Source organism: Apodemus sylvaticus, chromosome 5, assembly GCF_947179515.1.
Source record: "Apodemus sylvaticus chromosome 5, mApoSyl1.1, whole genome shotgun sequence".
NCBI classification, from domain to species: domain Eukaryota; kingdom Metazoa; phylum Chordata; class Mammalia; order Rodentia; family Muridae; genus Apodemus; species Apodemus sylvaticus.
The window spans coordinates 117,601,740-117,625,765 of NC_067476.1; the positions used below are offsets into that span (position 1 = coordinate 117,601,740).

The 24,026-nt window shown below is 38.8% G+C and overlaps 1 pseudogene; it reads right to left on the minus strand.

Moving 5' to 3' along the window:
* Nucleotides 1–3,914: 3,914 nt before the first annotated feature.
* LOC127684927 (40S ribosomal protein S2-like) lies at nt 3,915–4,727 on the minus strand (annotated as a pseudogene).
* Nucleotides 4,728–24,026: the final 19,299 nt, after the last annotated feature.

Here is a 24,026-nt window from a genome sequence, read left to right on the forward strand (position 1 = left end):
ATCCAGGTTACACCTATCACATCTCTAATTTTGTGGGGTAGTGGAAAGGTCTAGACGAGTGGCTCTTGACCTATCAGTTGTGACCAGTTTCACAAGGGTAGTATATCACATATCCTGCAAATCAGATATTTACATTAAGATTCATAACAGTAGCAAAATCCCAGGTATGAAATAGGAACAAAAATAATTTTAGGGTTGGTGGTCACCACACCAAAAGGAACTGTATTAATGGTTCACTGCATTAGGAAGGCTGAGAATTTTTGTCCAATGCTGTAGACAAAATTTAGAAGCACAGAAGTGCTGTTCTCAGGTTTACTTGAGTGTAAGGCCAGAATGGGAGCAGAGAATTAGCTGAATATTGATTCTGAAGGCACAGAAACTTGGGATGCTGGTACAATAAGCAACCATGCACCCTTCAAATTACCCATGATTCTTGTATGCAATAAGAGTTACCAATCTGGTTGACTTTGGAAGCCATCATGTAAATATTTAGCTGGTAACCCTATATTATTTATGGAACAAGTAATTTCTTCAGTAAGTATCTATATGGCACTTTTACTTCTCACTTGGTAGTAGAAGCATTTGAGCCCAGTCCTCCTCTTCCCTCCCCCGACCCCCATAGTTCTAGAACAGTCCACTAGAGAATTCAGAAGTATGAGAACAGTCCAAGCCATTTAGCCTTGAGGCTTTGTAGGAGTGCCAGCTGCCACATAAGTCACCTGTCGCCTCATTTTGATGGCATTGTAGTACCTTGCTTACTGCTGGGTTTCCTCACAGTTAAACTGACCTCTTGACAGGAGAGCTGCTGTTGTTTAATGTTCTTATTCAGACACCACAGTGATGGAGAGAGAGTTTGCTCTCACTGCTCTTTTGATGGAAATTCAGACTGCAGTGTAAGGGTTTCCTGGGCCACCATACCTTCTGTTGATCTACTTCTGCAAACAGATGTCCTGCTGGGAGCTGGAGCAGTTCTGGCTGTGAAATCCACTTCAACCCCCCCTCCCCCCTCCCCTCCACCGTCCCCACCCCCACCCAGCCTTGTCCATTTAGGCTGGTGACTTCGACTTGGAGGACATCTGAGTATGTTGAAACAATTCAACTCTGATTCTCTGTGCTGTTCTAACACTGGAGCTAACATTGGGATCTTACTCTTCAAAACTGTATGCCTCTGTCAGCTCCACTGGAAGGGTGAATGCAGTTTAGCCTAAGGAATCTTTAAATTTGAACTTCATTTACTAAGAAATTTTTAAATTCCTTCTTCCTTGAAGGACAGGATTTCCTTACCCAAAGGTGCTTCCTGCTTCTGTTTCGGAGACCAGCCCTGATAACTAAGAATTTCCTTTTGTTCCCTCTGTCTTCCTTTGACTATTACAAATTTCTCTATATAATAAGCATCTAAGTTGTGTGTATGTGTGTGTGTGTGTATGTTTGTGTGAGTGTGTGTGTGTGTGTGTATGTGGTATGTGTGTATGTTTGTGTGTGTGTGTGTGTGTGTGTTTGCGTTGGGGGCTGAACCTGGGCAATTGTCAGGCAAGCGGTGTATACTGAGTTAAATCAACAATCTTTAAAACTCATTTAAAGACACATTTTTAAAAATAATTTTAGAACTACAACAAAAATAAATACATGCTGGCTGGTACATGAGTTGATCCCTTGCAAAAGGAATCAGCAAGTAAACCCACATAAAGGTGGAAGGAGAGAATCATGTACCACCTGCAAAAACACAGACAACACACACACACACACACACACATACACACACACACACACACACACACACACTCTCTCTCTCTCTCTCACACACACACACACACACACACACACACTCACACACTCACACACTCACACACTAATAAGAAACGTGTTAAAAATGTACGTTGGCCATTGTCCACCGTCAGCCAAGGAGAGTTTTCCTCTATGGGCTCCATCTAGTCAATACATGCTCTCATCCCTTGGGGTGACTGTCAGAGCTCAGAGGAGGGAAGTGGGTAATCTGCCATTCCGAAGCCTGCTGAGATTCTTCACAGGAAGGTCAGACCTGATCAGAGGAAGGCCAGTCTGTGGAGGAGATAACCAAGTTTCCCTGGGGCCTGGCCTTTTCTTTTGCTCTAACTCAGGTGATTTTGCCAAAGTTATAAATGACCAAAGGCCATTGGCTAAAGCATGTTTTCCTTATGGTGAATGATTAAGTTTTATAACTCCTACATTGCCAATTTTTAAAATATTGATGAGATGCAGACATCTTTTTGAGGCAGAAATGGGAAGGAATAGTGCCTGTTTCTTTAATCCTCATTGGTTGATCCTTTTCTAAAATGTGTATTTGAAAATTCTCCAGAAGAACAATTAGCTGATGATTGTTTTTCTCAGTTGAAGTCTACATCCTGGATTTAAAAAATTATCACTTTTTCTCTATCTTCTCTTAGTGATTTTTTGTCTGAAGCTTGATAATAATAACTACAAGGACAATTTAGCATTAGCTTACTATTTCAGCTGGAATAATTAAAACATTGGGGGAGTCTATGATTCACACTTAGACTTAAGGAAAAAAAAAGACAGAGGAAGGTAGGAGGAAAACAGAGGGAAAGAAAGAATGAGATTCCCATTTAGAGTCCAGAGGTAGGAAGGGACTTAATTCTTTGCCAATATTGAGAAAACTGATCTTCCCATTTAGGAGAGTGACTGCCCTACAGCTACAGAAGAAATCCAGTGCATGAGTCACAGCAGTATGTTCAAGCACATATACCAATGGTTTCTGAAGTCACAAGACATAAATTAATGTAACTTAAACAACAGGATTATTTTCCAACCTTTAAGCAAAAGGTATTACATACTTATGAATTTGAGCACTGGGATAAATCAGTCGTCAATAACTAATAGTAAGTACACTTACCAAAAGTGATAAAGCATTTAAAACAGCTGAACACCGGCAAGCATGAGCAACCTCAGATGGCCCAGAACAGCAGTTGCCTTCAGGATGGTGAACATCCATTACAGAATGTCACAGGAAACTCTAAAAATCAGTAGGAACGTTTTCAGGAAGAAAACAAAGCCAGTCATTGAATCAATAAAATCTTGTTTGTGTGAATTTATTCTGACAAATAATGGACATATTGGAAATTCTGTCATTGCTAACAATGACCTTTTGTCAGCGAGTTAAGTGGTGTGTTCATTACGGTACACAGATTTGAACAATAAATTTCGGTTGTTAGGACAGTGCTCCTAATCTACTCCAGAAAGGGCCCATTTCTTAGTATGTTACTAGATCCACTATAATCACTTTTGTCAGACAACAGCCATGAACTTTGTCTGACTTCAAAACCTCAAAGATTTTAAATGCAAGTGGGAAAATCAGGCATGAGCATTTCTATCTCTTTTGCTTCCTGGGAATGCCTGCTTCATCATCTGAGAGCATCTGGGTAGAAAAGTAAGGAGAAGAGATTTTGAAGTACATTTTGAAGAAGTTATTCCACTCAGTTGTTCATTTATATTTTTAAAAAATTAATTTTATTTTACTCATTTTGCTTTTATGGATTTTTTATGTAGATTCTAATAACAATTATTGTTTCAAAAATAATAAAACTGAAGTACTTATTAATCGCCTTTGACTCTAATCCTATTATATTCTATGTCTGTTTCTGTATGTATCTTTGAATTCCTCTGGTGTGTACATGAGTAAATGGGTGAATATATATGGAGGGAGCATTCTTATACTTATTGAAATATAGGTCACACATTTTTATATATGCCATGGTCATGTTTTCTGTTTAAGACAAAGTCTCATTATTTAACCTGGGCTGACCTGGAACTCAGTACACAAACCAGGCAGTCCTTCAAAGCTATGAGTATTCACACTTGACGTTCTTATTCCTTGCCTTTAAGATTCTTTGCAGATTTAATTCATTTATTTTTCTTGTATAAAAACCCCTATGTGATAGCCACAGCTGGAGCCTGGGTCCTCTGAACAGAGACTCTGGTGTGGGTTTTAGCAAGATGACCAGTGAATTCCTGATAAGATTTGGTAAACATAGTCTCTATCCAGAGGTCAGGGGTCAGGTAGCTGTAGGTCTTAGAGATGGCATCAAAGGTGGCCTTGGCAAAGTTGCCCAGGGTGGCAGTGCAGCCTCTGACTGAAGTGCAGCAGTCATTTATACCGACCATCATCAGGAACTTCTTGGGCCTGAGCAAGGACCAGAGACAATGCCAATGCCTCTGGGGGCAGGGATGAGATATACCAGCACAGAGCCACAGTGGCCTGTCACCTTGCATGGAACAGTGTGGGGCTGGCCAATCTTGTTATCCCAGTAGCCTCTCCGCACAGGGAAGATGGAGACCTTGGCCAAGATGATGGCTCCTCGGATGGCAGTGGTGACCTCCTTGGAGCACTTAACACCAAGACCAATGTGACCATTGTAGTCCCCAGTTGCGACCAATGCCTTGAATCTGGTCCTCAGGCCAACCCAAGTCTGCTTCTGTAGTGGCATGATTTTCAGAACCTCATTCTTTAGGGATGCGCCCAGGAAAAAGTCAGTGATCTCAGACTCCTTAATGGGCAGGGAGAACAGGTAGATCTCCTCCAAGGACTTGATCTTCATGTCCTTAACCAGGCGGCCCAGCTTGGTGACAGGGATCCACTCCTTGTCTTCAGCTTACCCTCCGAGAGCCCCATGGCCTGGGTCATGGCCACGGCCTCGACCAGGGCCCCTGCTTGATGTTACAGAGTAAAACATAGTACATGTTCGTGCCTCTGCCTTCCAAGTGCTAGGATTAAAGATGTGTGCCACCATACCCAGTCTCCATGTTTTTCAAGATCCAAGAATTTACTGTCCATGTCTAAAGGAAGATCATGTGGATGGGTGTGTGTGTGTGTGTGTATTTAAGTATTTTTTTAACATACTACTGCTTCCTATGGTTATATCTCCTAGATAAGTCTCAGCAATATTTCAGGTCAGAACACTAAGAACCACCTGGGCCTTTGTAACTGTTGTATATGTATTCCATTGAGGAGGTTTAACAGCTGTTACCTCCACTTCTCCTTGGTGCCTCCTTACATGTACCAGATTTTTCTAGCATAATCAGAAGTAGAACTGTTCACTAAAAGGGGATCCATATTTAATGCTTTATAGGAATTCTGCCAAATTCTCTTTCAAAATGGTTGTGCCAAATTATTCCCACCAGTTATACAGGAAAGCTAATGTATTCTTGACTCTTGCCAACCCAAAGTTTAACAAATTTTACATTTCTTGCCAAAGTGTTCGAAATTCCATCTTTCTGTGTCATGAGGGCAGTTGAACATATTTCCTATGTAGCTCCTGGACAAATGAATTTTCTACCGTGGATTCGCATCTCTGAAATTCAACCTAAAAATAAAATGATGAAATAGTGTGTCAGATAGTTTTAATTGTACCAATATTTGAGCAATATTTTGTGAAAATATTCTTCTTTAATTGATAAAGTTATTTATGTATTTCAAACAGCTATGTAAATCACAAGTGGTTTTTCCAACTCATGACTTACCTTCTTCCAAATGCTGATAAATACATAGTTTATAAAACTTCAGTATTATATGATTAAAGTATCTTTTCCTTAGAACATTGCCAGACCTTTTCCAAGGTCATAACCATTCTCTCTCTCTCTCTCTCTCTCTCTCTCTCTCTCTCTCTCTCTCTCTCTCTCTCTCTCTCTCTCGTTCTCTCTCTCTGTCTCTCTCTCTCTCATTCTCTCTCTCTGTCTCTCTGTCTCTCTGTTAATGTTTTATTTATATAATGTGATTGATGGGAAATTGGGTTTGTACTTCTTTTCAAGGGGTTGAGTTGTTTCTCCAGTGTCATCTACTGAATGCTTCCCTTCTATAATGACAGCAGATACTATCTCATTCATGTATGAGAATTTCCCTGGTGAATATGTAACCTTGATTCCCTAATCAGTCCCATGCTAAAAAAAAAATAAGTTTGTCAGTTATCAGTTGCTGATGGGAGGGGAGTTGGTTCTCTTAGAGATGTGCTCCAGAAAATACTCTACAAAGAGGAGGAGGGGACTAGGAAGAGGGAGAGGATAATCTATTTTGCCTGCATGGTGTACTAGGGTGATGGAGGTACAGAACTTGTTGGAGTAGTCAACCAATGACTGGTCTAATTTGAGGTCTACACCAAAGAGAGGGAGCCCGTATCTGATGTTGCCAGGATGACCAGGAACTGGAGGCTGGGTAGCTCAGAGACTTAAGATAGAAAAAAATATCAATAGTGATCTTATGCTATATCCATAGATCTGTGCCTAGCACAATCATCACCAGAGAGGCTTCCTCTGCCAGCTGATTGGAGCAGATACAGCCAAAAATTAGGTTCAACCCAAATTGGCCATCTGCATATGTTCCCTCCTCCTGGAGCTCAGGGAACCCCAAAGAAGAAGAGGAAGGACTGTGGGACCAAGAGAGGCAAAGAACCAGAACACAACCCATAGATTTAACTAAGCAAGGCTCATATGGGTACTCAGGCTTCTGCACAAATGACATGTTTGTTAGCTTGGTGTTTTTGTGGAACTCCTAACAATGGGAGTGGAGGAGTCTCTGTTTTTCCTGCTCTTGGGACCCTTTTCCTCCTACTGAATTGCCTTGTCTAACACTGATGTGAGGGTTTGTGTCTAGTTTTATTGCATCTTGTTATGCTGTGTTCAGTTGATATCTCTAGGAAGCATGTTTTTTTTTTTGAAGGGAAATGGAAGAAGAATGGATCTGGGGGAGACAGGAGGGAGGTATGGGGGGAACTGGGAGAGTGGAATGAAGCGAAACTGCTGTCCGTTTGTAATATATGATAGATAAATAAAATAGAAAGTAAGAGAGAACACTACTTTTGGGGCTATCCAGGAAGAGTGTAAATGTATGAAATTATCAAAGAATAATTATATATTTTAAAGCAATTTAAAATAAGTAAATATGCCCTAATCAAAAAAGTATACCATTTTTATAGATTTATTTTTAACACACTCTCTCTCTCTCTCTCTCTCTCTCTCTGTGTGTGTGTGTGTGTGTGTGTGTGCGCGTGCGCGCACACATGAATGCAGTACCTATTGAGGCCAATTAGAGTGGAATTTACAGGGAGTTACATGTATGTTGCCCCATGTAGGTTCTGGAACTTGAACCAAGTCTTCTCCTGAATTTCTTTAAGAATGTCCTTCATGTGTTCCTGTACTAGCATCATGACCAGTGATTTTAAATCCAAATCTTGTTTTTCTGGTGTGTTGGGGTATCCAGGACTTGCTAATGTTCGAGAATTGGGTTCAGATGCTGCCATAATGCCTTGGTTTCTGTTAGTAAGTTCCTACGTTTGCCTTTAGCCATCTGGTTCTCCCAGGAGTTAGATGGTCTTCTCTGCAACACTGGATGACTGGGTTTCTTCTGGCACAGATTACTGATATGCTGGCTTCCTCTTTTGTGCCTTTGGAGCCCTTCTCAGTCTTGCCTCAAGCAATGCTATACTTAGGTTGTCAAGGTCAACCAGGTGTTCTCTGTCTGCTCTATTATGGAGGGAAGAAGTTGTGATGGGGGTCACTCCTTCTGTTGATTCCCACTTAGGACATAGGTCCTGCGATGGACTGGCTTGCAGATGAACCGCCTATGTGCTCAGTTCCTGAGTGCAGGCAGACCCCTGGCAGTTTGCACCACCAGAAATCTAAAGCACAGGGTGATGCAGTACCTAGTGATCCTTTTGTGTCCCTGCAGACAGCAAATATGGCTGCGGGGCTTCACTCCTTCCACAGCTTCCTGGGCAAGAGACGGCCCGAGCCCAGCGGCTGGCAGACAAAAGCCACCTACTTGCTCAGTTCCTGAGTGCAGGCAGACCCCTGGTGGTTTGCACCACCAGAAATCTAAAGCTCAGGGTGTTACAGTACCTAGTGATCCTTTTGTGTCCCTGCAGACAGCAAAATGAACCAGGTCTTCTAAAGAGCATTATGCCTCATAGATTTTACAGTCTTGTATGGGATGCTGAGAGCAGAGAGTACCAATCACACAGCCAGAGGGTGCACCTCAGATCATCAGTAGGATGCTAAATTTAATCATTTCTGTTATCCTCTTGTGGAGTGATCAGAAATACAGATCCATTCTAGCTACACCAAGTCCATCTAAGGTATTTTGGTCTTAGTGCAGCTTGTTTTTATTGATTTGTTTCCAAACATTTCATCAGAGATAATCAACATATGTATGAGTTACTTGTATCATGGTTATCTTCAAACACCTGACAAGAGCAACCTTAGGAGGAAAGGATTTCTTTTGTTTCACAGTTGGAGAGTGGTACAGTCATGGTAGGGGGGTCATAGCATGTCTCATAGTACAATCTAGGACCCCCATCCCATTCCAGTATGTGATGGGGAAGCAATGGAGACTAAACTTCAAGAAGACTTTAAATAGCTGAGATGTTTGATTGCATGCTACGTATATTAAGGAAAATCAGAAGAAACTTACAGCAGAAGAAGCACATACATGACTAATGTGTGGTTTCAATGTGTGTTTCCATCCACATTCACAGTAGTTCTTCCCATATCAGTTAAACTAGTGTAGTTTCAAAGATATGCCTGAAGACTACCTAACCTAAATAATCCACATAGGTATGGCTAGAGGCTTGTCTCCTATATCCTGTCAAGTTGGCAATCAAAGCTTACCATCACCACATGCAATGCAGAACATTATGGGAAATGTTTCTGGTTCATTAGTTTTGTTAAAAATTTAAAGTCCATCTGAGATAATGAAATATACAAGAACAAAAATGTGGTATAAGTAGATGAAGATCACACAGCATTGATTTTTTTTAAGCAAATAGAATAAACCATTAAAACTGAGTTGAAGTTCCTTGTAATGTAGGAATTTCAGCTAGATTTGAAATGTAACCACAGAGCTCTGAATAAGTGGACACAAAAAAATGTGGAGAAATTCTCATTTCTTTCTGTCAGTTTGACTGGAACAGAGTTAAAAAGAAATACATATCTGGAAGAATATCTGGGGTAGCAATGTAGACTGACTGTCAAGAAGACATTGAGTAACTGAGATGTTTGATTGGATGCTATGTATATTAGGGGAACTCAGAAGGAACTTACAGAAAAGGAGAACATACATTGTCAATGTGTGCTTTCAAGCAATCCTTGCTTCCGAAACCTTGAAGACAGGACTTCCTTATGGACTAATCTATCTTCTTTACTCTGTTTTTATTGTATTCTCATCTCCCCAGCGTGGTCAGTGTTTTTGAGTGACTTGGGGGTTGCTCTCCAGTCACCTAGAATATGGCACAAATGCTAAAGATTCTTCTCAACCAAGCCCCAGGGGGAAAGAATTAAACTGCCTCTACACTTGTGGAACAAATCTAAAGGTGATGCATGTACTTTGAATCATCATAGCGTAACTCCCCTGTGAAATAATTTGTACTTTGCCTAATTTGCTTGAAGGACCCAGGAAATAACTAGCCTCTTTCTTAGGAGACATGAGGATTTTGTTTTCCAAGGTATTCTGAGAGGAGTCATGCTTTTCTTCTTTTCTTTTCTTTTCTTTTCTTTTCTTTTCTTTTCTTTTCTTTTCTTTTCTTTTCTTTTCTTTTCTTTTCTTTCTCTTTCTTCCTTTCTTCTTTCCCTTCTTTCTCCTTCCTTCCTGCCTTCCTTTCTCTTTCTTTCTTTCTTTCTTTCTTTCTTTCTTTCTTTCTTTCTTTCTTTCTTTCTTTCTTTCTTTCTTTCTTTCTTTCTTTCTTTCTTTCTTTGTCTCTCTCTTTCTTTTTTCTTGTTGTAGTCATTTAAATAGCTCTTATTGATATCTACCACAGGATTTTCATTTTTCTATAAAATCTCTTTTTCTTAAGTATGGGCTGGATTTCAACCCATGTCAAAGGAGAGACTATGGTGATCCTAATAGTCTAGTGTCAAAAGACTGGATTCTGTTTGCTTCCTCCATCTCCCAGCTTCTTGTGTTTATCAGAATTAATGTGAGACAACTGGCACATTGTAAATTGTGCTAGAGAATCCTAAATGAAAAGAAACTTAAGTTCTCAGTCCATCAGCTAATGTAAAAAATTAAGCCTGTTTACAACCATGTGAATGAATTCTTCCCCACTGGAGTCATTTGCCAACCTCAATACTATTGATCGTACATGTATGGAAGACCTTTCTGAAAGAAAACACAGATGAGCGCACCCAAATTCACAATTCACATAAGTCTGTGAGGTCATATTCCATTGTTTTGAGCCAATGGGATTGGGTTTAGGATTTTTTTCCCCACTAATAGTTTCTTGTTAATGTTGAGTTTTGGTGTCTCGGCATCTGAGTCTCATTAATGTTGGCTTCTTAGCTGAGATAAGGAGAATTATATTAGTTGTTAATATAAATGGGAAATAAATAAATAGTATGTTAGGTCAGAGAAGGTCATCCTTGATGGCCTAATGACTCTCCACACTCAGGTTTCCTGTGGTAAATGTTTCCTCATAAAATAGAAAAGGAAAATGCCAACCTAATTGTGTTTAGAGATCATGACGAAGAGGGAAGAATGAATTGTTGTAATAAATACCCACACGGATTCTCAAAAACACATCTAATGAGTTACACAGACTCATCAGCATTTAACTTCTTAAAGAAGGAAAACTTCAGGGTGGTCATCCAGCTCCTGCAATCCTTTAGAAACCATTCTTTGTCATGTACATGTGTGTGGCAGCTGCAGTACATCTTAGAATCTCTGTTTGTTTCCCAAGCACATTATCAACATGTGAAGTCATACACCCAAATATGATGAAGCCATCCGTTGAATAGCAGCTGTGAAAGACTGGACACACTAAAGAATCTAACTGGCAAGAACCATTGAAAAGTTACTGCCTTCCTGGATGAGTACAGCATAGCTGAGGCTACTTACTGCTCCCCCTTATTTTGGAGGGGGGGCTTCTTCCCTTCATACTGAGGCAGCTTATTGCAGCCACCCGAAGCTCTCTGTTTGTAATGGGAGTTAATATTGACCTACTATGGTCAGGAAAATATTAAGAATTTCTAGAGGGAATTATTGGATTGGAAACTGGAAAACAGAGACACCATCTTCCTCATAGCTCTGTTGGCAAACTGTTAAGACATACTCCACATTGGCTCTAAGAAAGCCTGCATCAGATCTAAACTGCAGCTGTCCAAAGTCGTAAACTTCTTAATGAAGATTGGCTGGCCTCTCCTGCTTGCTCCTCTTGTCCATTCTCAATATTCAAAATTTCATTGTCTCTGAGATGACCCAAGTAAGGAGTTTGGACACAAATCCACTCCTGAGATTGGGCTGCAAACAACTTGCTTGACAATTGCATATTTAAATCAGTTCTTCTTTTATTTTATTAATTTTTCTTCTATTTCCTAGTTTACTAAGGTAACAAACTTAAGACCTCTCTTACACTGCAAAAATAGAACTTGCATGCTGGAATATTACTGCTAATTACTGAACACAGGTGTATAAACATTTTCAAATGTTTTATCTTCATTTGTATTTAATTAAAATATTTTACGATATTCTTTTGGACTTAATCTTTTGTTTTTCTGGTGCCGGAGTTAGAATCCTAGGCTGAGTACATGCTAGGTAAACTCTCTGTTACTGACTGAGCTATGACTTGAATATAGCACTGGGTTGAGTTTTAAATTCATGGACACTAGAATCATGTTGTTTACTTATCAATATTTTCAGAGATCCTTTATGCTTATGATTCCTACTGTTTATCCATTGCTGATATCCCAGTTAAACTCCCTAAGACTTGTTTTGTGGCTCCAAGCATTATATAGTTGCATAAATATTCAAAGTGTACTTGATCAAAATGTATTCTCTGTTGTCTTGGAGAGTTACAAATGTGACTTTGGTAAAGGTGTATGACTGTGTTAGAAATCCATTATAGTCTTATGAACTTACACTTTGCTTCATTCTATCCAAGAGATATATATTAAAGCCTGACAAACTTGGATCTGTATGTTTTCTGGATTCACATATTTCAATTAATGAATATTCATACTGTTCTTACCTACATTAACAATTACACTTTAGCTAGCTATGGTGGTATATACCTTTAATGCCAGCACTTGGGAGGCAAAAGGCAGGGAGATTTCTGTGCGTTCTAGTCCAGCCTGGTCTACATAGAGTGCTCCGGGACAACAAGAGCTACATAGATAGACCCTGCCTCAAATAGGAATGCCCTCCCCTCACTACCCAAAACCCAACTAGAACTTTTAAATTCCCTAGATGTATGGCCTTCTGTGTCATTATGAAAATAAATCCTTTTTACAACTGTAGCATTATTTCCTGTATTATTTTCTTTTTTTAATTGATATATTTTTAATTTACATTTCAAATGATTTCTCCTTTTCTGGGTCCCCACTCCCTGCAAGTTCCATAAGCCCTCTTCCCTCCCCCTGTTCCTCCATCTACCCCTTCCTGCTTCCCTGTTCTGGAATTCCCCTATACTCTTGCACTGAGTCTTTCCAGAACCAGGGGCCACTCCTCCATTCTTTTTGGACATCATTTAATATGTGGATTATGTCTTGGGTATTCAAAGTTTCTAGACTAATATCCACTTATCAATGAGTGCATACCATGATTGATCTTTTGAGACTGGGTTACCTCACTTAGTATGATGTTCTCCAGCTCCATCCATTTGTCTAAGAATTTCATGAATTCATTGTTTCTAATGGCTGAATAGTAGTCCATTGTGTAAATATACCACATTTTTTGTATCCATTCCTCCGTTGAAGGACACCTGGGTTCTTTCCAGCTTCTGGCTACTACAAATAGGGCTGCTATGAACATAGTGGAGCATGTGTCCTTATTGCATGCTCAAGAATCTTCTGGATATATGCCCAGGAGTGGTATAACCGGATCCTCAGGAAGTGTCATGCCCAATTTTCTGAGGAACCGCCAGACTGATTTCCAAAGTGGTTGCACCATCTTGCAATCCCACCAGCATTGGAGGAGTGTTCCTCTTTCTCCACATCCTCGCCAACATCTGCTGTCTCCTGAGTTTTTTACCTTAGCCATTCTGACTGGTGTGAGGAGAAATCTCAGGGTTGTTTTGATTTGCATTTCCCTAATGATTAATGATGTTGAACATTTCTTAAAGTGTTTCTCAGCCCTCCAAAGTTCTTCATGTGAAAATTCTTTGTTTAACTCCATACCCCATTTTTTAATGGGGTTATTTGGTTCTCTGCGTTCTACCTTCTTGAGTTCTTTGTATATATTAGATATTAGCCCTCTGTCGGATTTAGGGTTGGTGAAGATCCTTTCCCAATCTGTTGGTTGATGTTTTGTCCTTTTGACAGTGTCTTTTGCCTTACAGAAACTTTGCAGTTTTATGAGGTCCCATTTGTCAATTCTTGATCTTAGAGCATAAGCTATTGGTGGTCTATTCAGGAACTTTTCCCCTGTGACTATGTCCTCCAGGGTCTTCCCCAGTTTCTTTTCTATTAGTTCAGTGTGTCAGGTTTTATGTGGAGGTCCTTGATCCATTTGGAGTTGAGCTTAGTACAAGGAGATAAGAATGGATCAATTCGAATTCTTCTGCATGCTGACCTCCAATTGAACCAGCGCCATTTGTTGAAAAGACTTATCTTTTTTCCACTGGATGCTTTCAGCTCCTTTGTCGAAGATCAAGTGACCATAGATGTGTGGGTTCATTTCTGGGTCTTCAATCCTATTCCATTGATCCACTTGCCTGACATTGTACCAATACCATGCAGTTTTTATCACTGTTGCTCTATAGTAAAGTTTAAAGTCTGGGATACTGAATCCCCCTGAAGTTCTTTTACTGTTGAGAATAGTTTTAGCTATCCTGGGTTTTTTGTTATTCCAGATGAATTTGAGAATTGCTCTTTCTATCTCTATGAAGAACTTGGTTGGGATTTTGATGGGGATAGCATTGAATCTGTAGATTGCCTTTGGCAAGATGGCCATTTTAACTGTATTAATCCTGCCAATCCACGGGCATGTAAGATTTTTCCATTTTCTGAGATCATCTTCGATTTCCTTCTTCAGAGATCTGAAGTTCTTGTCATATAGGTCTTTTACATGTTTGGTTAGTCACCCCAAGATACTTTATGCTGTTTGTAGCTATTGCGAAGGGGGTCATTTCCCTAATTTCTTTCTCAGTCTGCTTATTCTTTGAATATATAAAGGCTATTGATTTGCTTGTGTTGAAAACCAAACTTTGAAAAAATCAACAAGATAGATAAAACCTTAGCCAGACTAACCAAAGAGCACAGAGAAAGTATCCAAATTAACAAAATTAAAAATGAAAATGGAGATATTATAACAGAAACCGAGGAAATTAAAAAAATCATCAGATCTTACTACAAAAACCTGTACTCAACACAACTGGAGAATCTGGAGGAAATAGACATTTTCTTAGACAGATACCAATTACCAAAATTAAACCAGGATCAAATAGACCATCTAAACAGACCCATAACCCCTAAAGAAAAAGAAGGGGTCATTGATAGGCTTCCGACCCAAAAAAGCACAGGACCAGATGGTTTCAGTGCAGAATTCTATCAGACCTTCAAAGAAGACTTAACACCAATACTCTTCAAACTTTCCACCAAATAGAAACAGAAGGAACACTACCCAACTCCTTCTTCGAAGCCACTATTATGCTGATACCAAAACCACACAAAGATCCAACTAAGAAAGAGAATTTCAGGCCAATTTCCCTTATGAATATCGATGCAAAAATACTAAATAAAATTCTTGCCCACTGTATCCAAGAACACATCAGAATGATCATCCACCATGATCAAGTAGGCTTCATCCCAGGGATGCAGGGATAGTTCAATATAAGGAAATCCATCAATGCTATCCACTACATAAACAAACTCAAAGAAAAAAATCACATGATCATTAGATGCTGAAAAAGCATTTGACAAAATTCAGCATCCTTTCATGCTAAAAGTCTTGGAAAGGACAGGAATTCGAGGCCCATATCTAAACATAGTAAGAGCAATATACAGCAAACCGGTAGCCAACATCAAACTAAATGGAGAGAAATTTGAAGCAATCCCACTAAAATCAGGGACTAGACAGGGCTGCCCCCTCTCTCCATATCTTTTCAATATAGTTCTTGAAGTCCTAGCTAGAGCAATTAGACAACATAAGGAAGTCAAAGGGATACAAATTGGAAAGGAAGAAGTCAAACTATCACTATTTGCAGATGATATGATAGTATACTTAAGTGACCCTAAAAACTCTACTAGAGAACTCCTACAGCTGATAAACAACTTCAGCAAAGTGGCTGGCTACAAAATCCTGTATTTTTTTCTATGTGTGATACTAATGCAGTCTCTTCAACTTCCTTTTGTTTGGGATGAGTAATAGTATATATTTCACTTTTACCTCAATTATTTCATATTGGACTTGCATTTTGTTTCTTTCATGAAATAGATAGTAGAATCATGATTATTTTTATGGGTAAAGGTCTGCCCTTTGCTTAGAAAATTTGAACCTTGTGATTATTTGTGTGTACTGTAAGAATTGAGCTATTGCATGTTATTGGGCTGAAAGTGCAGCCCTTTCTTACTTCACAAGTAGACTTTTCCTTGGAATTGCTGTCTTCAAACTCTTCTTCCATTGTCTTCTATCCTCCAGTTTTGTGATAAAAAGTCTGTCATGTTTCTCTTGTGCCTCTACATGAAATATATTTTTCTATTTATAACCTTTCCTCTTTTACAGTGGATTATTTAGAAATTTCACTCTGGTATGCCTTGCCATACTTGTTTTTTCTTGTTACAGAGCTATCTTACTTATTTTTAGGTTTTTATTGATTGAGAATTCCATATATGCATATAACGTATTTTTGAGCAACCCCTATTTTCTCCCCTTCAAATTCTCTCCTATCATCACCCTCTATGCCTTCTCTTCTCATCACAAATCTTATTTTCCTGCTTATTCTCAGGTCTCATACTGTTTGGGTCAGTAACAGTCTTGAGTGTGAAATTTTTATTTCATTTTGAATGCAAAATGAATGTTTTTATACTACAACCCTTTTATTTTACTCTGGAGGAGAATTTGATCTCTTAAAGAGTTGCTTTTATAATCAGGTGGAGCACAGAGTTGCAAGTAAGATATATGAGCGTTGGTAAAACTGGTATGTGACAAGAACTCTCCCAAGCACCTCTGACTTGAAACTCCACAGATGTAATTAATGGCAATGCCATCAGCTTACTTTGTTGGGATAGCATAAATGAAAAGCTTAGGTAATTATGCAACATACTGCGTTGGGAATAGGAAAACAAAAGGAGGTAAACCTTGCCCACTATCTATGGTCATATTTGATTTCAATTGTTTTATTCTAAAAAATGAGGCAGCCTGTCATTTTCTGCCTGGAAAACATGTGAAAGTAAGTATTAGACTGTATGTGTGCATATACTTTCACTGACAACCCACAGTGACACTTTACAACTCTTTCCCAACAGTGATGCTGTCTAATTAACACTATTTCTTGTTGATTGCAGTAGCTGCCAAGAACTTTTCACAGTACGCAGAAAGTAATGCTTATTGCAAACATCAAAGAAAAAATGAAATGTTTTCTGTTTCTTCTCAGTCTTCTTTATGTCTAGAGATTAAAATTAGTTTGTGCAAAACCTATGGCATAGTACAGCGTAGGCACCTAAGGACTGACACACTGGCTTTCTATGAATAAACTTTGGGAGGATACAAATGCCACAGAGAGACAGAAAATGAAAGAGAAGGAAGACAAAGAGGAAACAGGAGAGTAACAGAGTTACAGTAACTGCAGCCACAGTGACAGAAGGCAGGGAGAAAAGGGAAAAATAATACAGAATACAAATGGTCTGGATTTTGTTTGGTTCATTTTGTTTGTTTTGCTATGTTTTGTTTTGTTTTGTTTGTTTTGGGTTTTGATGTTTGGGTTTGCTGTTACTTGTGGTGGGTTTTTGTTGTGGTTGTTTTGTCAGTTGGTTGGTTTTTTTGGCTTGATCAAATTCAAATCAGTCAAAGATCGAACATGGATGGGAATGGGTTCCAGGAAACTCCAGCCCCAGCTGAGGGCTACCGGAAGTTGATAAATATTGAGGGAGAAAAAGTCACTTTTCTTTTTGGGTGTGGCTGCTGTTAGATTGCCTGTGCTATAGTGAATGGTTACACATCCATATACATATGGTGAGAGCTAATAGAATCCAGAGACTGGTGGTAGTGGGAGTGGTAGTGGTAATAGTAGTAATTAATGATAATGATAATTGAGAGGAAGACAGACTATCTGGGGGAGTTGACAGAGGTTGTGAGGGATAAATAAGATAACAAAACATCATATGCATGTGTGAATTTTGCAAAGAATAAATGTAAAATATTCTTAAAATAACATGACAAAAGTGAATAAAGTTAACTTATCCAAAGCCTTCAAAGTGTTCAAGTACCATTCAAGCAGAGAAACAGAGTTAAGTATCTTGTCAAACTAACAGTTCTTAACCTGTAGGTGGGGAACATTTCGAGGATTGTCAAACCACCCTTTCACAGGGGGCATCCAAGAGCATCGGAAAACACAGATATTACATTCAAAACACTAGCAAATTTACAGTTACAAAGTAGCAACAGATATAAATTTATACTTAAGGGTCACCACAATGGCAGGAACAGTATTAAAGGGTCACAGCATTAGGAGGGTTAAGAAAGACTGTGTCATTCCAGATGAATTTGAGAATTGCTTTTTTTAACTCTGTGAAGAACTGAGTTGGGATTTTGATGGGGATTGCATTGAATCTGTAGATTGCTTTTGGCAAGATGGCCATTTTAACTATATTAATCCTGCCGATCCACGAGCATGGCAGATTTTTCCATTTTCTGAGGTCTTCTTTGATTTCCTTCTTCAGAGACCTGAAGTTCTTGTCATATAGATCTTTCACTTGTTTGGTTAGAGTCACACCAAGATACTTTATATTGTTTGTGGCTATTGTGAAGGGTGTCATTTCCCTAACTTCTTTCTCAGCCTGCTTATCCTTTGAGTATAGGAAGGCAACTGATTTGCTTGAGTTGATTTTATAACCAGCCACTTTGCTGAAGTTGTTTATCAGCTGTAGGAGTTCTCTGGTGGAGGTTTTTGGGTCATTTAAGTAGACTATCATGTCATCCACAAATAGTGATAATTTGACTTCTTCCTTTCCAGTTTGTATCCCCTTGACCTCCTTATTTTGTCTAATTGCTCTAGCTAGAACTTCAAGTACTATATTGAAAGGATATGGAGAGAGAGGACAGCCTTGTCTAGTCCCTGATTTTAGTGGGATTGCTTCAAGTTTCTCTCCGTTTAGCTGGATGTTGGCTACCAGTTTGCTGTATATTGCTTTAACGATGTTTAGGTATGGGCCTTGAATTCCTGTTCTTTCCAAGACTTTTAGCATGAAAGGATGCTGAATTTTGTCAAATGCTTTTTCTGCATCTAATGAGATGATCATATGGTTTTTTTCTTTGAGTTTGTTTATGTAGTGGATAGCATTGATGGATTTCCTTATATTGAACCATCCCTGCATCCCTGGGATGAAGTCTACTTGATCATGATGGATGATCGTTTTGATGTGTTCTTGGATTCGGTTGGCAAGAATTTTATTAAGTATTTTTGCATCAATATTCATAAGAAAAATTGGCCTGAAGTTCTCTTTCTTTGTTGGATCTTTGTGTGGTTTTGGTATTAGCGCAATTGTGGCTTCATAAAACTATTCTCAACAACAAAAGAAATTCTGGGGGAATCAGTATCCCTGACTTCAAGCAATACCACAGAACAATAGTATTAAAAACTGCATGGTATTGGCACAGTGACAGACAAGTGGACCAATGGAATAGAATTGAAGATCCAGAAATGGACCCACACACCTATGGTCACTTGATCTTCAACAAAGGAGCCAAAAATATCCAGTGGAAAAAAGATAGCCTTTTCAACAAATGGTGCTGGTTCAATTGGAGGTCAGCATGCAGAAGAATGCGAATTGATCCATTTTTATCTCCATGTACTAAACTTCACGCCAAGTGGATCAAGGTCCTCCATGTAAAACCAGACACACTGAAACTAATAGAAAAGAAACTGGGGAAGACCCTAGAGGACATGGGCACGAGGGAAATGTTCCTGAACAGATCACCAATAGCTTATGCTCTAAGATCAAGAATTGACAAATGGGACCTCATAAAATTACAAAGTTTCTGTAAGGCAAAGGACACTGTTAAAAGGACAAAATGGCAACCATCAAATTGGGAAAGGATATTCACCAACCCTATATCTGATAGAGGGCTAATATCCAATATATACGAAGAACTCAAGAAGTTAAACCCCAGGGAACCAAATAACCCTATTAAAAATGGGGTACAGATCTAAACAAAGAATTTTCACCTGAAGAAATTCAGATGGCCGAGAGGCACCTTAAGAAGTGCTCAACATCATTAGTCATTAGGGAAATGCAAATCAAAACAACCCTGAGATTTCACCTTACACCAGTCAGAATGGCTAAGTTCAAAAACTCAGGAGACAGCAGGTGTTGGCAAGGATGTGAAGAAAGAGGAACACTCCTCCACTACTGGTGGGGCTGTAAGATGGTACAACCGCTTTGGAAATCAGTCGATTCCTCAGAAAACTGGACATGACACTTCCGGAGGACCCTGCTATACCTCTCCTGGGCATATACCCAAAGGATTCCCTGGCATGCAATAAAGACACATGCTCCATTATGTTCATAGCAGCCTTATTTATAATAGCCAGAAGCTGGAAAGAACCCAGATGCCCCTCAAAGGAGGAATGGATACAGAAAATGTGGTATATTTACACAATGGAATACTACTCAGCAATTAGAAGCAATGAATTCACAAAATTTTTGGCAAATGGTTTGATCTGGAAAATATCATCCTAAGTGATGTAACCCAGTCACAAAAGAATACACATGGAATGCAATCTCTGATAAGTGGATATTAATTAGCCCAGAAGCCCTGAATACCCAAGGCACAAATCACATAACAAATGACTCCCATGAAGAAGTATGGAGAAGGTCCTGATCCTGGAAAGGATTGATCTAGCATTGGAGGGGAATATAAGGACAGAGAAAAAAAGGAGGGAGGTGGTTGGAGAATGGATGGAGAAAAGAAGGTTTATGGGACATATGGGGAGGGGGAATCCGGGAAAGGGGAAATCATTTGGAATGTAAACAAAGAATATGGAAAATAAAAATATTAAAAAAACAGAAACAAAAAACAAACAAAATAAAAAAGAAAGACTGTGTCAATCAGTACTTTGGATAGCCTTTATTCTCACGAAATGTTTAGCTTACTAAAACAGGAATTAAAATGCAAAACTTATTGGGGAATGATTATAGAAAGAAAAAGAGGATTGTTATATCTTAAAGGTAGATATTCAGGATAAGTGGTATGTCCAGCTTAGGGAATACTTGCTTCTGTCCTGGTGCTATAATCTTTCCTAACTACGGTGATTCCAACAACTGTAATATTTATTACAATTTGCCTAGAAATGTATCACACTCAACCAATATATTCTGTCTACTGAAAAACGTAACAGCAGCAGTAAATAAATATATAGAATATTTATTTTATAAATATCCTATTCTTTCCTCTTTAAAACTCCTTTAAGTATCTCATATCAATACCTCAATGAAAATTATCAACTGACGTTTGCCCTTGTCTTTGGCAATTGATTAATAACTTCATTTCCAGGCCTCATATGTGGAGTCACTCACATCCGTTCGTCACTGTTTTGCATTCATCTTTCCAAACAATAGAAATATGAACATTCAAGGGAACGGTGCTATCTCCAACACCCAGGAGATTACTGGTCCTTGGATATTTTAAATATTTCATCACAGGCTATACTAACATGCATTTTGGACAGAATGGAGTATCCACTTCTGTAAGGTATTTCTGTAGTTGTAAAAATTATTCTGGGGAAATTACTTTTCCCCCTTCCTTATCATTTAATAGTCTGCTGTGAAGTGCATCCGCCCTCCGGGAGAGATAGGCTCTCTCTGTAATCGTGTTGCTGCTAAGAAAGGGCCCCTACTGACCCTTTTCATCAAACTCACACCAATCTTCTCTTCAGGCCCAGGTTTGTATATTTTAAAAATAATAGATGTATGTAGCTCTGAATTGAAAAATGAATGGTATCCAAGCCTGAGTGTCTTAAGCAAATAACTGGTGCGTAAAAATTGCAGCTCTCTTTTCTCTTGAATTCTCTCACAAAATGGGTTTAATGAGATGAGGATGACAATTAAGTTTTTCCAATTACCATTTCTCAAATTCAGCATTCAGTAGATGAGTGTCGAAGAGAGCTCCTCAAGTCCTTCAGGAGTCAAGAATTAAACAGTGGCGAGGGAGTTTAAATGACGTCACCCTCTTTTTAAAAAAATGAATGTAATATTCCTTTATTGTATTCTTCCCATTTCCATATAAGATCGGGCATTGCCCCTCCTTTGCTCCGACATGGAACAGAAACAATATATTGTTGAAATCTGTGGACTGGAATGAACTTTGTTTTAATCAAGCTAATAAGGATCACACCAAACCACAACCAAGGCACTGGGGGAACAAAAGAGAGCTGGATTAAAGGTAAAGGTTTCTGTTCCCAGAATCATGAAAACTGCAAAATCTCTGGCTGTTTTCTATAAAATGAAAGTAGTGATCACTGTACTATAGAACTTGAGTGAGGACCAAAGAAATACCAAATGTACAAAAAATGGTAATATATGCCATACATTTTTAGCTTATGATAAATGCTATACAGGTTTTGACTAATATTTACCTGCCCAGATTTATGACATGTGGCCAATTTACAATTATGAGTAAAATTATCTTTTCTTCAGATATTTTTCCAAGTAAAATTTATAATTCATCTTAGTATCCCTCAATCCACTGAAGCACCAAAGGCAACTACCTGACATGGGTATCTAGAAGAATACAAGTACTTGGTGGTTTCTCTAAAGTTTAGGCCACTCTGACTTGTTAGGGTACTGTGTGTGGTAAATGCTAACTGAGATCTAAACCTATATAAACCTATTATCTAATGATTTACATTAATATCCTCATCAACAAAACCAATTTACATATATAATTATTAAAATATACTTATTTATAAAGTATAGAAAAGTACCTGTGTACTAAAGCACCCTCTCTATATATTTCAAAATATAGACCAAAAGTAAGTGAAAATAGTTCTGTTTTCTCCTCATTACTGGAGGTCATCTTTCCCATGTCTGGACCATAGTATGCTTTTCCTGTAGACACTTGTGTGGTGGTGGGGAGTGGCTGGGGTAGATTCCTTCCTTATAGGTTGTTATAAACACCAAAAGGCTGTATATAAACTGATAATTTTTTTCCTGTGGCAGATTCTTTTCATTTTATAGAAAGCCAAATCAACAGTTATTTGACCAGAATTGGAAGAAAGTGGGCTTTGCTGGAGTCCCAGCAAAAGCCCCAGTAAGTGCTTTTGCTAGATTTCTGACTGTAATAAAATATTATAATGTGCCCTTTGAGATTATGAAACTGCCTTCAATCCCTGCAGAGAGTCATGTGCAATTTTTTACGCCTCCTCTAAGATTTTCACAACTTCCTGGAATGGTTTTCCCTCCCATATCTACCTCTGCCTTCATTTTTCCCATTCATGTGATATTCTCCATTTGTTTCTTGCTGTCCCTTGGAATCTTTCTCTTCTCTCCTGCCTTTGCATCAGAGGAATGTGAGACAACAATACTGATCTTTATAACAGATGGAGGATGAGTGTTCAATTATAGTATAACACAGCAGATGAATATCACTTAGCCTATGATTTCTATTCTGAAAGATTCCTTAAGTCTTTTTCTATCTCCTTTCTAAGTTGTATCAGAGATGTCCCTGACCTTAGAGCATGATGATTTTTCTGTCCCTTTCAAAATTATTCATCTGTCTGTCACTCACTGTGTGAACATTTTTTTCAGTGGGGGAGACTATTCCAGGACAAGGGAAGGGCAAATACAAACTGTCATAATATTACTACAGATTTTTATGTCTCAACACATTGTATGAAACCCAGTTATGAATTGTGATCGAAATAATAACAAAGTGTATACAATACTTACTATTAATGAAGTCAAATCTATGGCTACTCCCATAAAAGAACCTATTATGTCTTTGAATTATCATCTAAATTGTAGAGTAGGAGGAAAAGAGGGTAGAGTAGAAAGCAGTATATGGGAAATTGTATATAAAATTGAACATGTCTCACATGTGGAATGTGAACTTCACAGAGAGCAGGTAAAAATCACCCAACTCTGGCACTAAGAATCCAGTCAATGGTCTCAGAAACAGCGAGTTCATTTAAAGACAAGAGCAGAATTTCAATCCTCTATGATCATACATGTACTTTTTATTACAAGAGAAATAATATTTGGGTGAGTGATAGAACAAAGCAAGTAAACAAATGTAACATACTGGAAAGGAAGCCTGAGGATGCATGTCTAGCCTGCTCACATGATACAGTGATACAAGTAATTTGCCTATGTGCCTCTTCACAGCCCTTCATCCATGGTTGTATATATCAGGGACCATGACCTCCCTCAGGCCCCTCTCCATCTTTCTGGGACTCACCAGCTCTTAGCCTGATTCCCATAGGTGACTCTCAGCATATAACCTAAAATCCAAACCATCTGCCTTCCCCTGTCTGTTCAGGATTCATCAGACTCCTTCTGGCTCCTGGTTGGGATCCTCCTTCTGCATTATTTAGGTTTGAGACCCAGACCCAGACCCAGTCCATACTGCCTGGGGAAACATGTTTGAAGCTCCTTGACCAAGCTGCTGAAGGTAGCCAACTGAGGCTGACAGAAGGAAGGCCTGAGGAAGACTGTAGCCTCAGACATGAAACAAACAGAAGGAATTGATGGTCCAACCCATATATGAATTAGCTCCCTTTCAATCCTGATGAACAAAGAAGGAAACTACACAACCAAGAAAACAAAGAAACAAACAAAAGGAAGAAAAAGAAGCCCCAGATGAAGAATTTAAAAGAATGATTATAACTCTGGTCGAACAA